The 16,000-nt window shown below is 43.9% G+C and overlaps 1 protein-coding gene across 1 annotated transcript in view; it reads left to right on the top strand.

Moving 5' to 3' along the window:
- The first annotated feature begins 6,534 nt into the window (after positions 1-6,534).
- The window catches only part of Ston1 (stonin 1), a 42,700-nt gene continuing 33,234 nt past the window's right edge, over positions 6,535-16,000 (top strand). The window contains exon 1 of the mRNA XM_055619590.1: positions 6,535-6,589. The gene's annotated coding sequence lies outside the window, so the exon portion shown is untranslated. The remainder of the gene's footprint in view (positions 6,590-16,000) is intronic.

The raw sequence follows: 16,000 nt of genomic DNA on the forward strand, positions 1-16,000 counted from the left end.
TGAGTGAAGTATCCCAGAAGGAGAAAGATAAACATGGTATATACTCACTTATATAGACCTACAAGATATGATAAACATAATGAAGTCTATGCACCTAAAAAAGATAAACAAGAAAGCAGACATGGGGTAAGATGATCAGTCCTCACTTAGAAAGACAAATGGGATGTGCTTTGGACGTATGACAGGAGTCTACTGCAGAAGGCATCTGAAAGACTCTACCCAGCAGTGTTTCAAAACAGATACTAAGACTCGTAACCAAACCTTCAGCAGAAGGGGAGTTAGTATGACGTGGAAAGGATAGGAGCTCCACAAGGACCAAATATATCTGGGCACAGGGTTTTTTTCTGAAACTGTTTCTCCAACCAAGGACCATGTATGGATATAACCTAGAACCTTTGCTCGGACAAAGCTCGTGGTAGCTCAATAACCAATTGGTTTCCCATAGTAAGGGGAACAGGGGCTATTTCTGACAGGAACTCAATGGCAGGCTCTTTGACCTCCCCACCCCCCAAGGGAGGAGCAGTCCTGCTAAGCCACAGAGGAGGATGTTGCAGCCAGTCCTGAAGATACCTGATAAAACAGGACCAGATGAAAGGGGAGGAGGTCCTCCCCAATCCTTGGACTTGGAAAGGGGCAGGGAGGAGGTGAGGGAGGGAGGGTGGGATTGGGAGGGAATGAGGGAGTGGGATAGAGCTGGGAAACAGAGTTAATAAAATGTAAGTAATAATAATTAAAAAAAAAGATAAAAAAAAAAAAAAAAGAATTCCTGAGACAGGTTTGGGCAGAAATTACAGTGTTTAAAACTTGTTTTGTTGCCAATTATTGTTTACCAAGTACAATGTTGCTATGTAGCAATATGCTTGGGTTTAAGAGGTTCTCCTGGGGGGAAACTTATCCATTATTATACTTCCCTTAAACCTGGATGCCTGGCTATATAGCAATTGTGACACCTTTAAACATCTGTTTGGAGTGTTTTTTGAGCCCACACCAGTAATGTTGTAGTTATTCCCTTGATACTTTACTGATACCTTTATCATTCTTAGGACAGTCTGCTGATTTTAAAATGGAGCATTTCATTTGTATTTATTTCTACCCCTTGCCAAAAAAATTTTCCCAACACTGCTTAGACCAGCCAGGGACATGCTCCAAAACACTATTTAGTTTTCTTGTACTGAGGATTCTGCACCACTACCCCCCTCAATTATTCGCTCCTGGCTTCCATCAGCCAAACTTACCTTCATGCAGTTTGGGTTTGATACGCTAATTCTGTGCTGCTTGCAAAGAGTTCATATAAAGATAATTTTAATACCCAGCAGATTGTCTTTCTTTATATTGTCACCATTTTTATGTTGCATGTTGCTTTTGGAATCAGCCTGACTCTTTGCCCAGTAGATGATAGTTCTGCTGATATCTTAACTGTTTATTGATGAATATATCTTCATTAAGAATTTTTTGAAAACTCATCAAATTCAATGAGTAAGTTTTCTTCATAACCCATTTTTAGAATTAGTCCTAATAAGATGATGTTTTTTAAAAGTAAATTATGTGCTAAGAAATTCCAAATGGAAAGAAAGGGGAAGATTCTCTAATGGGAAAGGGAAGCCCATTACTTGGCTCCTGTTGTGTGGAGGCACTGGCACAGGGAAAACAGCTGGAAGTGTGGAGAAGGGCCTCAGGCACCACTTAGGAGACTGATGACTGTGTGTCTTGTGATTTGTCAACACCGCCATCCATTAAGCTGTCGGGTGCAGTGCCCCTGGCCCCCAAAGCTGATAGACTGGATTTTGTCCTATAAAATCGGAGCTAACACAAAGATAGCAACATCGTCGGCGGATAACGGTGTGAGAGCCACGCCGACAAGAGATAGTTTGCTCTGTAACCAAAGAGGGACTTTCTGCTCTTCATGCAGAGACTTTGCTCTTGGTGTGATGGTAAGACACTGTGACGTAAACTAACATGACTTTTAACATGGCTGCTTCTCATTTCTTGTCCACTGTCACTGTTGAGATCATGTTTTGGTTATTTGCTGCCCATTTTGACCATTTTGAAGGCTATAGAGTCTTTATGTGTAAGGACTACCTTAGGTCCTTGAGGCAGGCCTTCAAAGATTCTACCTGCCCACAGTCCAGCCTGCCCTCTCTGCTTACTAGACCACAGAGTCATGAAAAACCATGGCACACAATGCTGCCATCCCTCCCCTTTCAGACCCGACTGACATCTCTCCAAAACCATTAGCCAAAATAAAGCTTTCCTTCCTGGAGTTTTTCTGCCAAGTATTTAGTTACTGCAAGACAGAGGTAACTAGCATTTGTATTAAAAACAACCAAAGAACCAAAAAACTCAGCCACAGTATCTACAAGCATGTCAGAACAAGAGGCACCAACTAGCTTGAAGCCACGAAATAAGTTGCAACCAAAAGCTTTCTTCAATTGACTGAAAGCCTCCTCCACTATAAAAATCCTCAAACAAAATAAGGTGCAATTTATAATTCTGAGTTATGCCGCATTAGCCCTTGAGGTTGGCCCTGGTCTTTAAAAACAGTATTTCAGGGCTGGGGATTTAGCTCAGTGGTAGAGCACTTGCCTAGCAAGCATAAGGCTCTGGGTTCAGTCCTCAGTTCTCAAAACAAAACAAAACAAAACACAGGTCTAAAAACAGTATTTCATAGATTTATTTATTTGATTTTATGCACACGAGGGCTAGCCTGCATGTATGCACCGTGTGCTTGCTCGGTGACCATAGAAGGAAGTCAGGAGAGAGCTGATTCCCTGGAACCGGAGTCATGGATGGTTGTGTGTAACCATGTCAGTGCTGAGACCTGGGCCAGAGTCCTCTGCAAGTGCTCTTAACTGCTCAGCCATCTCTTCAGCCTTCCCCAGGTTTAAAAGGTCTCAGATTTCTCCATAACTTTGACAAGAAGACAATGGTAGATGATGCTGAGGAAACACCCAAGAGCCATGCCAGCAAAGGGTTGTCTGTTCTGTGTTTGCAGAGGAAGTTTCTGTTCTTGGTGGAAAGCCGTGTCCTCAGAGACCATGGTGGTGAATAGCAAGCCTGTCACCGCAGATTCCTCTGCCTTACATTTCTGAGCAGTTTAGTAATTAGCTCCAAATTAGGAGACTAGCTGGCAATTGCAGTTCTGCTTTACTGAATCTGTGGAAGAAAAGACAAGAGACCGTTTGACCAACTCTCCATGAAAAGACTAGGAAAACTCAGCAGAGGAAGCATAGTGGAGCCTGTCAGTGGAGGGCCACAAAAGGCAACGCCCTAATTGGAGTCTCCGTGTTTATTTTACTGGGGGCTTTAATCACTCCTGAGCTCCACTCCACTGCTTTCCCAAATACCACAAGTACAGTAGTGGTCCAGGAGGGAAATCTTTGAGGCCCAAGAATAGAAACAGCATAATCCAGTCAACAAAAGAATGTCAGTCACATCCTGCTCAAATACTAAAAAAATATTCTTCCTTGGCCTGCCTCCCTTCCTCCTTCCCTCCCTCTCTCCCACTTTTCCCTTCCTTCTTGCTAGGCCTTGAATTTATGATCTTCCTTCTTTAGCTATAGTGCTATAGGCATGTGTCATTACACAATCTTTCCTATATTTCCTGTATTTCTTTAGGTCACTCTTTAGTTGGGCTAATTGGACAAATTCTTTGACTTAGACTTTTGCTGCACAGCAGGGTATCTTGTACATAGAAGGCAGTCACAAACACTCATTGGATATGTCTTAAGTACGGGGGGCCATGGACCAAGTGTAGCCACTGGTCTGTGTAGCTCAAGCAATGCCAGGGGTGTCATCTTCGTGATAAAAGACTATTGATTGCTGGCTGCTTGGAACTCAGATGCTTGCTCTCAATCCATTCTCAGTGAAGATGTAGACTTTTTAGCTCAGGAAATTCCCGTCCAAAGTGAATTTGAATTTCCACACAAAAGGACACTGAGCTGTAGCCTAGGTCATCTCAGAAAGCTCCATGCATGTGAAATGTCTGTGTTCAAGTGCTTTCTTCTTCAATACAGTTTCCCTAAAGCCATCACTTCTTGAATGGCTTTTGTCATCCAAAAGACACTATTGTTGTAAAGTTTGAGAGAGGAGTAATGTTCTCATTAACCATTTGAGACCAAGCCTGGCCCTCCTCTTGAAGATATGTTGATCTTAATAGCTTAAGCTGACTTGGATTTTGAAGAATTCTAAGGTATCTACCAGGTCCTACCCACAGAAACTTTGGGGAATCTCCTTGTGATACTGAGTTCTGAGTTCTCTGAATCCCAATGATTGGACAGGCTAGTTTAGTATCTCTTCCATTTACCAGGTTTTCCAAGGTCACAAAGCCAAGATTAGAGAAAGTGTTTAAAAACAGAATCCCACTGCTGTGTGTACTGGGGATCTCCTTGAACGTTCTCAGTGGTTGCAAGAAAAGGCTGTTGGGGAAAAGAAAAGCCCTGAATAAAAAGGAGAAGGATGTCCTCTGAGGGTCTGTTTATTGTGCAACAGGGAAGAGGAGCAGAGTAGAACGCGGCCCCAGCTGGTGACAGGGCTGCCATGGCTGAGCTGAGGATAGGCTAAGCGCTTCACCACCAGCTTTTAACTGCCAGAGGAGGTAGTGCTGGAGTTAGGAGAAAGAGCTCTGCGTTCAGGAGAGTGACGATCTCCAGAGTGGGTCATAGAAGGGGAGGGCAGTTCTATTTAAAAAACAGAACAATTTTCAACCAACTGGAGTAGTCTTTAGAAAATTACAAGTCTGTTTGCTCCTAGAAAGTGGCAAAATTTCCATGAGATTCCTTTTACCAGCTGGGCAACCCCACTAATGGAGGCCATCCTGCTTGTTTCAAAGATGACACAGTTAAAAAGGCGGCCTCAGAAAGCTGCTGTAGTGGTGCTACTGTTTTGGTTTGTTTTCTGTATGCCTCTCCCCCTTTTGCTCTTAACTCCCCCACCTTCTTAGGCTGACTAGCTCCCGTTGGCTTCGATAAGAACACCCTCTACCCTCCCCACTCAAGTTTTCTTACTTCCAATGTTTTACTTCAAGTATTTTACTTCCAATGTTCTGGTGATGGGAAGGTGACACACTCCTGCTTTTGTTTATTTCTACTGTTTGTGTTATGCTCTAAGCATAAACACAGAAATCTTACCAGAGCATGACATTATCCCAAGCGTGTTCAACTGTGTGGCTTCAGGCATACCTGTGCCCTCTCTGGAGGTCTGTTTCCTCCCTAAATCTTACTGGTTGGTTGGGCAGATTGTATGAGTCTTTCCCATTTTACCAAGTTTTCTAAGGCCACAAAGATTACACCAGGAAAAGTGTTCTAAGAGGAATCCCACTACTGTATGAATTCAGGGAGATGTTTCACCAGAATTGCAGCTTCCTCTCACCTGCCAGTCCACCCTCAGGCTCATCAGCCTTCCTGGTTTGCACACAAGTTCTCTTCCCAAGCAGTTCATCTTGCAGACCACTAGACTGGCATTCCTCCACTGATATTCTGAGTCCAGGAGGATTCCCTGGGCGCCCCATAAGTGTCCATCCTGGGGAATACAAAAGTGAATGGAGATCTACTGGAATCAAAATACTTTCTGCTTAATGAAGCCAGGTGCGGTGGCACAGTCCTATAGGCCCAGAAGAGGCAGAGACAGGTGGATCTCTGTGAGTTTGAGGCCAACCTGGTCTACAAAGTGAGTACAGGACAGCCAAGGCTACACAGAGAAACACTGTCTCGAAAAAAGCAAAAGCCAACCAAACAAACAAAACCTTCATGATTTCTTTAATGCTTCACCCTCCAGTGAGCCTTTTCCACCTCTCCTAAATACTTCAAACCACGCTAGAGCCTGGAATGTCCTTCTTCCTTGCACATCCTAGCCAATCCAACTCAAGTCTCCACTCTGGGATTCGGTATCCTTCCTGGAAAAAGGGTGCCCTACCTCCATTTTTTCGTGTTGTTGTTGTGACTCCTTCAGTGTCCCTTGAGAAAGAGGCTGGGGTGTTCTGAGAGCCATTTGTTCCCAGGCGACAGAGTAGAGGGTGTGCTACGCTGGAAACCCCAGATGCTGCTGAGGTTGGCATCTCTTCCTCACCTCGCCTGCTTTCTCCAGGAGGCACGCCTGAGGCGCTGTGGAACTCCTACCGCTTGCACCGCTTGACCCTTGACACGCTCACCTGGTCATCTGTGCGCCGGTAAGTATGAATTTCACCCAGGAAGAAGGACCCGTTATGCTTCTACTTTGGAAGCAAAGGAGGAGGTCCTCTTAGAGGCTTTCAGGAAAAGTTGGTGACTCCTTTCCAGCTTCCTTTGGGGGGGACTACAGACTTGTCCTGGACAGCTGACTTGTGGAGGGAAGCGAAGGTCCAGTCTCATTCCAGAAAAACTTGTGTGTGGGATGGGGGATCTAGGGTGGAGAAAGGAGCAAGAAAGGAGGGTACCATAGGGGAAGCCAGGCGGGGACTGGAGGAGTGCCCCAGCGGTGGCCGCCCCCCTCATCCCACCCCCAGTAGCCAGGGCCCTCCCTCTTCTTCTCCCTCCCCTCCTCCCTCCCCTTCTCCCCTCACCTCCTCCCTGTGTGGATGGCCGCGGCCTGAGTCGGAGCCCCAGCCACGCTGCCCGTGAGTGAACCACCCCAGGGACAGCCCGGAGAAGGCTTGGGGGAGCATTTCTTCAGGGTGGGGTAGCTCCGGGTCGCTGGAGTTTGAGGGCGGGGACATCCCCGTCCTCGACTCCCCACTGGCGTCCGGGGCGGCGAGGGGCTGGGCCCCGCCGGCTTCTCTCTGTCCTGGGCCTGATTGCAAAGAAAGAAAAGTCCAACTGCACGGGACAGTCAGGTTCGTGAGCAAGACGGGCGGGGACTGTAGAAACCTACTCGAAGTTCTCGCCACCCAGACCTAGGCATCAGCCCTATCGGCAGGGCAGCGCTCCCTCGGGACGCGGGACCCTCCCCACCCCCACTCCAACCACCCCCCTTCTCCCGCGCAGTCTTCCTGGTTCCGTTCTTGGTGGTCCTGTCCACTCCCACATCTGGGTTCACCTCCATCCCCTCTTGACTCAGAGATGACCAGCCAGGCGAAGCCAGCCAGGCCAAGGGGTCACGCACAGGCTTGGGTACACCCTGCCCCGATATTTGCTGCTGCAGTGATTGCGCCGGGATTTGGTATGTGGGCTTTGCGGGTGCAGAAGGACTGTTTCTATGGTTCGGTAACACCCAACCTAGATAGCTGGTTGTCTATCCGTCTGCTTTCTTTACAACTGTACGTCCCCCATCAGTGACAGTTGCTCTAGTTAGACAGCGAAGCTCATGAAGAAAAACAGAATGCTAGTCAAAAGTAAATAAATAAATTCTGTTCCGGGCTGGTGAGGTAGCTCACGGGGTAAAGAGGATCGCTGTCAAGCCTTGACTACTTGAGTTGCGTTGCTGGGGACCTAAGGATGAGGAGAAAATCCCCTCCCCCACATTGTACAGTACCCTGGCACTCACTATCCCCACTCCACTGCCGCCACATAGTGAGCAAACGAAAACAAAACAAACAAACAAAAAAACAACTGAGAATTAATAAAAATGCCATGCAGAAGATGCTCTTTGGAAAGTAAGGACCTCAGTCTCTACTCAACTGTGTTAGTTTTGTTTTTTAGGCTCCTCTAACCGGCTATTACCACCTCCCCCAGGCCAGAGGCTTTAATTTGCCTGACATGCTTGGGCAGGAAGGTTGTTGTCATTCCCTCTGGCCTCCCTTCCACTTTCTCTCCCCTGAGTAGGAGTCGTGCAAACAAGTAAAAGACTGATGGAAGAGGCGCCACATCCGAACAGACAGAAAGGACGGCACACTTTAACCCTGTGGCTGTGGCTTCAGCTGAGCTCTGATTGGGTGAAAGAGCTGTTTAGTTCATTTGTGTGGTTTTTATGTCGGTTCTCATTACGACTGAATCAATGTTTCCATGACAGGCTTGGTTTTCTGGGTGCTTCAGACAAGCCTGCTGAATCTTGCAGGGAACCACACAGATGGAGTCATTTTTGTTGTCACTCTGGCTGTGTTTTAGGGACTGGGTGAGGTTGATTGTCTAATTCTGCTTCTAACCCACTCAGAATCCGAGCTGCCCAGGGCTGAGCTATGTGAGGAACTGAAGGGGAACGGGGTACCTCTCAGTACGCAACGGATACAGGCTTCTGTTTGTTTCTTGAGGGTGTGTTGGTATGTGTGTGGTGTGTTTGTGTGTGCACAGATCTGTGGAGGGCAGAGGAGGATGTTGAGTGTCCTGTTCAACCCCCCTCTGTTCATTCCCTTGAGACAGGGTCTCTTGCTGGACCTGGAGCTCATTGTTTTTCCCAATAGACTGGCAAACCCCACAAAGCATCCTGTGTCTGTCCAGGCATGCCCAGTTTTTGCCAAATTGAATGATTTACGTGAGTGCTGGGGATCTGAACTCAGGTCCTTCAGCTAACCCCTAAGAATGCATGCTTCTGAAGGACTTGAGCTATTCTCTTTCTGTAAAACAATAATGCGATCATAGCACATGCTGCAAACAATATTTTAAAGCAGGGCAGTGTATAAATAAAGATTTAAAAGAACATGCAGAGACTCATAACTGAGAATAAGGGACTGTTGATGAGGTATCTGTGTCATTCCCAGCAAGGCTCAGGAAACTTGATGGAAGAGGGCAAATAGAATGGAGGAACCGAAGGATGGGGAGGCATGCTAAGAAAACTTATTTTTCTGAACATGGTAAGGATGATATCTATGAAGTCACAGCAGCAGTAAGGGCACTTGCACAAAGCTGCCCATCAGCAGTCCATCAAGGGTGGGGAGGGACCTCACTCACCCTTTCCTGGGGAGCTACAATTATTGATTTCTAGGGGATATGCCCCAGTGGTGTAATTATTGGGAAATTGCTATTACTCAAGTAAATAAACCCTTACCCGTGCTAGAACAAACAAACCTGATAAAGTGCAATGAAATGAACCTACACACAGGCACACACACATACACACACCGACAAGAGAAAGAGATAGAGAGAAGCAGAGAGAGGCAAAGAGACAGAAGAAGACAGAGAGAGAGATGGGGTAGGAGGGACACTTGGGAAGAAGGGCAGAGGGAAGGAGGGAGGAGATAAGAGAACAATGAGAGAGAGAGGGAGAGAGAGAGAGAGATGACCAAAGTATGTTTTATATATGTGTCTCTTTGTAAAAGACTAAATAAAAAGATTTTAAAAACTGAATTCCTTGAAAATAAGGGAGGGCTTATTTTAAATAGGATAAGTCACTTCTGCACAGTTTGGCAGTCTCATATTTGTATCACTCAGTAAGGCTTTCTTGGTGTTCTCATAACGTCTATGAAATGCTGGGACCTCCTTCATTTAACTGCCAGTCCTTAAGCCGTGAACTTGCATGGCCTGGCCGCTTAGACAAACAATGCACCCTGATATGAATCTTCAGTCTCTTCCTCTTCCTGGGAATTTCTAATCTGAATTTAATATCCTGGAAGTCAACCTTACATTGTTTGGAGAAAACCTGCCTATCTGGCAAGGTTCCATTTTGCTCCTCTCATCAAATTAATGTAGTTAAACAGACTGGTCAGCCACACATCCAGCAGCAAAGGCTGGCCAAGCATGGGTACAGGATGCTGGCGATGTCAGAAGACCACAGAAGGGCCTTGACTTCAGGATGGGCAGGTTGGAGAGTGAGGTGGAGGCCATATCTCCAAGCAGCCAGGAGAAAGTAGCCACCATCTGGCTGAGTCAAACGTGTTAGGAATATAGAAGGTGTGGGACATACATCGAAGAGAAGAAGGCAGGGGTTACTTTTTACTGTCAAAAAGTAAACTCACCTAGCGGCATGCTACCTGACTTTTAAACACTGTGCTGTACATAATACTGAATCACACAGGAGATGCTCAGAGCACAGGGGTGAATTTAAGTAGCAAGCTATGGATTAGAAAGTACTATCCTTTTACTCTTTGAAAATACGCCCATGACAACTGGAATTATATGCTTTGGGATGGATGGGGGGAGGGGCTAGAGCTGCTTTTGCTTCTCTTTGTGCTGGCTGAGGATCCCCAGCTCCTCGACAGTAATAGTAGCTGACGTTCACTGTGCGTTAAACACTCACACGCAGTGTTTAATTTTAAAGGCTTTGAGGCAAGGACTATTATTATTGTCATTGTGGCGTTTCAGAAGCCAGGATTAGAGAAGCTGCCCAGGCACTAAGTGTGGGAAGCAAGCCTCACACTCAGGACTCAGGTCAGTGGTGAAAGTCTACAGACCTCTGTCACTACTGTGCACTCTTCCCCCCCCCCCCCCCCCCCCCGCATATAAGTTACCAATGGTATTACGGAAAAATAGGAAAGGAAAGGGAAATATTTTGATTGCTTATAAAACACCTCTGTCTCCCAAATCCTTCTCTTTGGAAGTCTTTGAGAATTGCTCTAGACTTACAGCACAGTTGGGAAACGCCTCTACCCCATTAGATGTATCCAGAATTCTCTGGAGGCTTCCCAGCCAGACTAGAGTTCCAGGAACCCCATGGGATTGTGGAGCAGCTCAAGTGCAAGGCTCTGGATTGTTTTGTTGTTTTAAGTAGGCCAGGCAGATCATGTCTCCTGAGCTGTCCCCTTGGGCTTCTGCTGCTGTTTACAGTGGCGTAGGGTGGGTGGAAAAGCTCATTGTGTCTTGAGGTAAACATGGTGATGAACATTGTTTTATGTAAGCGTGGTAGTGGGCTCGAATTTGGAAGCCTGGCTCCGTGGGTGATCTCACGCATTGGCAAGGTTGGCTGGTTTAATGGGGATATGTGACATGATTCTGAAGCTCAGATCTCATAGCACAGCCCTCTTTCATGGTCAGCCAGGCCCTGGAGGACGCTGTATCCCTCTCCTCTGTGGGGCCTACCTAAATGTTCTTAGGAAAATTAGCACCTCCCTCCCCCCAAAAAATAACCCCTGCTAGATCACAGAAGGTCCCCCCCTTGTGTTTCTCAAAGACAGATTTCTGGAAGGTAAATGATCCTAATAATGGTGGCCTCCTCCTTGAAAATACATTTTACCCAAGTGTGGTGGCACAGGCATTTACTCCCAGCACTCAGGAAGCAAAGGCAGGCAAATCTCTGTGAGTTCCAGGATAGCCGGGGCTCAGGACACTGGCTAAGACTGAGTACTGTGCTTGCAGAGGCCCCCAGTTTGTTTTGCAGTACTCAGGTTAGATGCCTCATAACCTCTTGTAACTCTGGTTCCAAGGGGTCTGATACCCTCCTTAGGCCTCTGTGGGCACCACACCGACACACATACAGTAAAAGAAACAAATAGATGACTCACAAAAAGAAAAAAGAAAAAATCGTTATAAGATAAGAGTCGAGGGTCCTTTCCCAAATTATCACACTTACACTGATATTTGAGACCCTGTTTATATTTGGCAAATGAGATATTTCTTTCTGGCCTCCCTCAGTGGTAGCAGTGTGTCGCTTTGAGACATCTGCGTGTTCTCTAGTGGTGCTGAGATTCTACCATTGCTCTGTGTTTATCTTTTCTCATTTGGCCAAAGGAAGTTCAAAGCCAATTAGTGTAGATGTAGGCCTTTCTGGGTCTTTATTTGTGACAAATGAGGACACACATTATTTCCTCCCTATGCTTTCTTATGCTTCCAGTTTGTCATCTATATCACAGTGTTTCACCATATTCATTCAGTGTATCTAGGGGGCTGCTGTTATTTTAAAAATTTTTTTATTATAAATTATGTGTATATAGGTGTATATAGGTGTGGTTGAGTCTTGAGAGGCCTGCAGCTGGAGCCACCGACATGTGCTGGGCGCTGAACTCAGGTTTCCTGCCATGAGCAGTTTCTCCAGTCCTGAGGGGGGTAGTGCTTTAGGGTCTCCATACTTTCATTTCAGTTTATTTTTCATCATGTCAGTGTAAGTTTACAGTCTCTGTTCCTCCTTGCCTCCCTCTCTCCAAGGTCTTCCCATATACCCCAGGCTGGCCTTAAACTAGTTTTTATTCAGGCTGACCTCAATACCCCTACTTTCTTTGCCTTTGTTCTGGGATTACTCTCTTATTCAGGCTCCTTGATAAGTTTTAAAATATTTATGTTCCCAAAAGTATCGTTAGATTGCTATCACTCACAAATGAAGAACTCCATGCAAAAATCTCCCTTAGCACGTGGGAGGTGCTTTGCTATTGTCTTCACAAGCCCATCGCTGCCGATTAGAAATCTGATGGCAACCGTCTTCTCTCTGGTACATCCGAGAGGTTTTTTTTTTTTTTTTCTTTTCAGTTTATTTATAAGTATGTCTAGGTATGGACTTAGTAAATTTTATCCAGTCCACCTGTTAGCATTTCTGTTTTCATAGCTGAGTGACCTTAATTTTTCTGTCTCTCATACTTAACATATAAGTGACAGTTCCACCCAAAGTATTATTGAGAAAATAATGTACAATAAAATGTTAAAATATCCCCTGACGTGAGAAGGCACAAAAGTATTTTCATTACTATTAATCTCATAGTTTCAAAGGATTTCTTGTCTGCTTTGGGTTTTGTTAGCTTAGATAAACCAATTTTGTCTACTTACATGCACACAAACAGAAAATTCTACTGAGATTTTTGTACTAAAATTACATTTACTTTATACTGATGTCATTTCCACATCTCTAGGAATTGAACCTAGGTACTACACATGCTACAGTTTAGTTGAGACCAGATGTCTCACTAAATTGCCCAGCTGAGCCTTGAACTCTCTCTCTACAGATCCCATGCAGGCCATGAACTGGCAATCTTCCTACATTAATCTCCTTGGTAGTTGGGCTCATAGGCCTGCACCACAGGCCTGGCTTATGGTGACATTTTAACAATATTAGATCTTCCCATCTTTTTAGAAAATATTTATCATCATCATCATCATCATCACCATTGTGTGTGTGTGTGTGTGTGTGTTGGGGTGCATTGTGTCATAGGTCAGAAGGTAACTTTATGGAGTTGGGTCTCTTCTCCTTCTAACCCATGTAAAGAAATAGAGCGCAGGTTCTCAGGCTTACAGGGCAAGCTCCTTCACCAGCTGAGCCATCTCTCCGGGTCCTTCCTGTCTCTTTCTATTTAGGTGAATGGTAACTAGCAATTTTTATTACGGATGGCTTATATAATGTTCATATCCATTATTTCCATAGATTTTGTCCATACTTTCAATAACATCCTATTTTCTAAACATTACTAGTCTAAAATCTTTGTTCTCTTATTCGTCATGCTGCCTGATCTCTTCTCTTAGATCATTAGTCAGGGTATAGATGTTCTTGAATTTCTATGTTCTCAAAACCACAATAATTTGCCTCCTGTATTCCTTGGTATTTTTGTGTCTTTTTCTTGTCTTATTACATTAGTGGAGCCACAAGTATAGTATTCTATAGTGATACGGAGGCATCCTGTATTCACTATTGTTGTTTTGCATTTCTCTGTGTAGTCCTGGCTGTACTGAAACTCACTCTGTAGACCAGGCTGGCCTCAAACTCAAAGGTCTACCTGCCTCTGCCTCCCAAGTGCTGAGATTAAAGGCATGTGCCACCACTGCCCAGCTTTAATGAGGTCTTTTAAAGACCCAGGGCTTATAAAGTTGGCTTAAGGTTTTAGTAGATTGTCTTTATTAAATTAAGGACTTTTCTTCCTTTCTTAATATTTTTAGCAAGTTAAAAATTATATGGCTGACTTTATGTAGTTTTTAAATGTCTTATGTAAATTCTATGAGATGATCATGTATTTCTTTCTTCCTATTATAATGTCATAAATAATATGAGTTAATAAATTTAAATGTATCAAAACACATACATACATACATATATATATATATACACATAGATACTTAATATTAGATTCTGGAGGCTATCATTTGGTAATATTTTATTTAGAGTTTTTGTAAATGTTCACTAGTGAAATAGTTTTAAAATTTTTCTTTGGCTGGGTGTGGATTCCTTTAGTCCCAGCGCTTTGGAGGCAGAGGCCAGCCTGGTCTATACAGTGAGTTACAGGACAGTCAATCCACATAGACAGCTAAGGCCATGTAGTGGAGACCCTGTCTTAAAAAAAAAAATCCTAAAAGAAAAAAAATTATTTGCTCTTTTATTCTTATTTTGCTTTGTATCTAGCTTCAATAAGTTGAGTAGCTCTCCCTTATTTATATATAATAAACATACATGCATATATGTGTATATTTTTTTTTGAACAGTTTGTAAAATGTAAGGATTATATGTTGTTTTTAAAATTGGCAAAACTAACTGCAAAACCAGTTAGATAACGTGTAAAGAGCATATGTGTCAAGTTTTTGAAACCTTCATTTCTCTTTTACTCTTTGATACAAGGTCTCATGTGGTCCACACTGGTCTTTAACCTTCCAGGGAACCAAGGTCGTCCTTGATCCTGACCCTCCTTACCTCCACCTCCCAGGTTCTGGGATTAGGAGTGTGTGTTATCATGTCCTGATCTGACAATTAATTTTAAAGAATGTTTATTGAATAATTTGATTTCCCCTCTTTTCTTGACTCACTTTTGATTATTATTAAGATGATCCAGCCAGGTGTTTTCAGATTTACTTTTTATTTTTTAGTCTATTAAATTTTATTTTATGAGTATGCGTAGTTGGCCAGCATGTGTGTTCACCATATAGCAAACAAGCGACCTCGGAGCAGAGATGACGCCAGATGCGTAATACTGGTGAGCTAAACTCGAGTCCTTTGCAAGATCAGCAAGTGCTTTAGCTGCTGAGCCCTCTCTCCAGCCTGTGTTCTGCGTTCTTAGATTTCTTACCATAAAGCCATTCATAGTTTTAAATTATGGCTTTATAGATATTGACTGTAGTTTAATGTTCTTCTTTATGTGCTAAATATTGTTAATTTGTGCTAATTCTTTCATTTAATTTCACAATTTACGTAACCCTTTCCAAATCTATGCATCTATTTATTCTATACTTATCTGTCTGTCTGTCTAACTATGTATATTACAAAGTCTTGGTTGGTATGATATTTGCTGTAGCCCAGGCTGACTTCAAACTCATGGCAGTCCTCCTGCCTCAGACTCTTGAGTGCTGGGATTATATTCTGGTGACATCATAGTCCACCTAAAAGTTTTCAAATCCTAGTTCACAGAGTGACAGGTTTCCCTATGTGGCTTTACGCAGCGTTTGGCTGGTTTCTCCACTGCCCTCTCCTTCACCTCTTTTGCCTCCAGTGTTGCTCCCTTCACTTTTCCTATCATAGTCTTCTGTTCTCTCTCTGTCGCCTCAAAGACAGTCTCTTCTAGTTTCTTGGCATCTACCCACATTTTCCTCACCTAAGTACAAACACTTAACAATATTTGTATCACTATGTGACCGATAGCATTCGTCTTTTTGAGCCTGGACCTCGCTTAACATTTTCCAGCTCTAGCCCCTCCCCCCCCACTTTTTTTTTTTTTTTGTAAATTTTCTTTTCTTTCTTTTTTTTCACAGCTGAGTAAAATTCTGTTGCAAATGCGAACCACATTTTCGTTATTCATTCGCCTGTTGATGGAAATCTCTCTGCTTCCGTTTCCTAACTGTTAGGAACAGAGCAGCAGTGAACATGAAAGTACAAATATCTGTGTAGTAGGATATAAAACACCTGAAATATGCCGAGGAGCGGTACAGAGGGTTATAGGATGGTCCTAATTTTAGTTTTTCCAACCATCTCCTCCTTGACTTCGTAGTAGCTACACACTAGCTGACACTCTCACCAAGTGTAGACAAACATTCCTCTCTCCCCTCATCCCACCAGCATTTGTTAATGGTTTTCTTGATGATAGCTATTCTGACTGGGAAGAGATGGAATCTCAAAGCAGTTTTAATTTGCATTTCTCTGATAGCTCCAAATGTTGAATACTTTCTTAATGGAATTAAAACACATTTATTTAAATTTGTTTGTTTGTTTTTGCCTCTGTGTGTGTATGTGTGTGTGTATATGTGTGTGTGTGTGCGCGTGAGTGTGTATGTGTGTGTATGTATGTGTGTATGTGTGTGTATGTATGTGTGTATGTGTGTGT

The sequence above is a fragment of the Psammomys obesus genome, unplaced genomic scaffold (genome assembly GCF_907164565.1).
Source record: "Psammomys obesus unplaced genomic scaffold, mPsaObe1.curated_primary_1811, whole genome shotgun sequence".
NCBI lineage: Eukaryota > Metazoa > Chordata > Mammalia > Rodentia > Muridae > Psammomys > Psammomys obesus.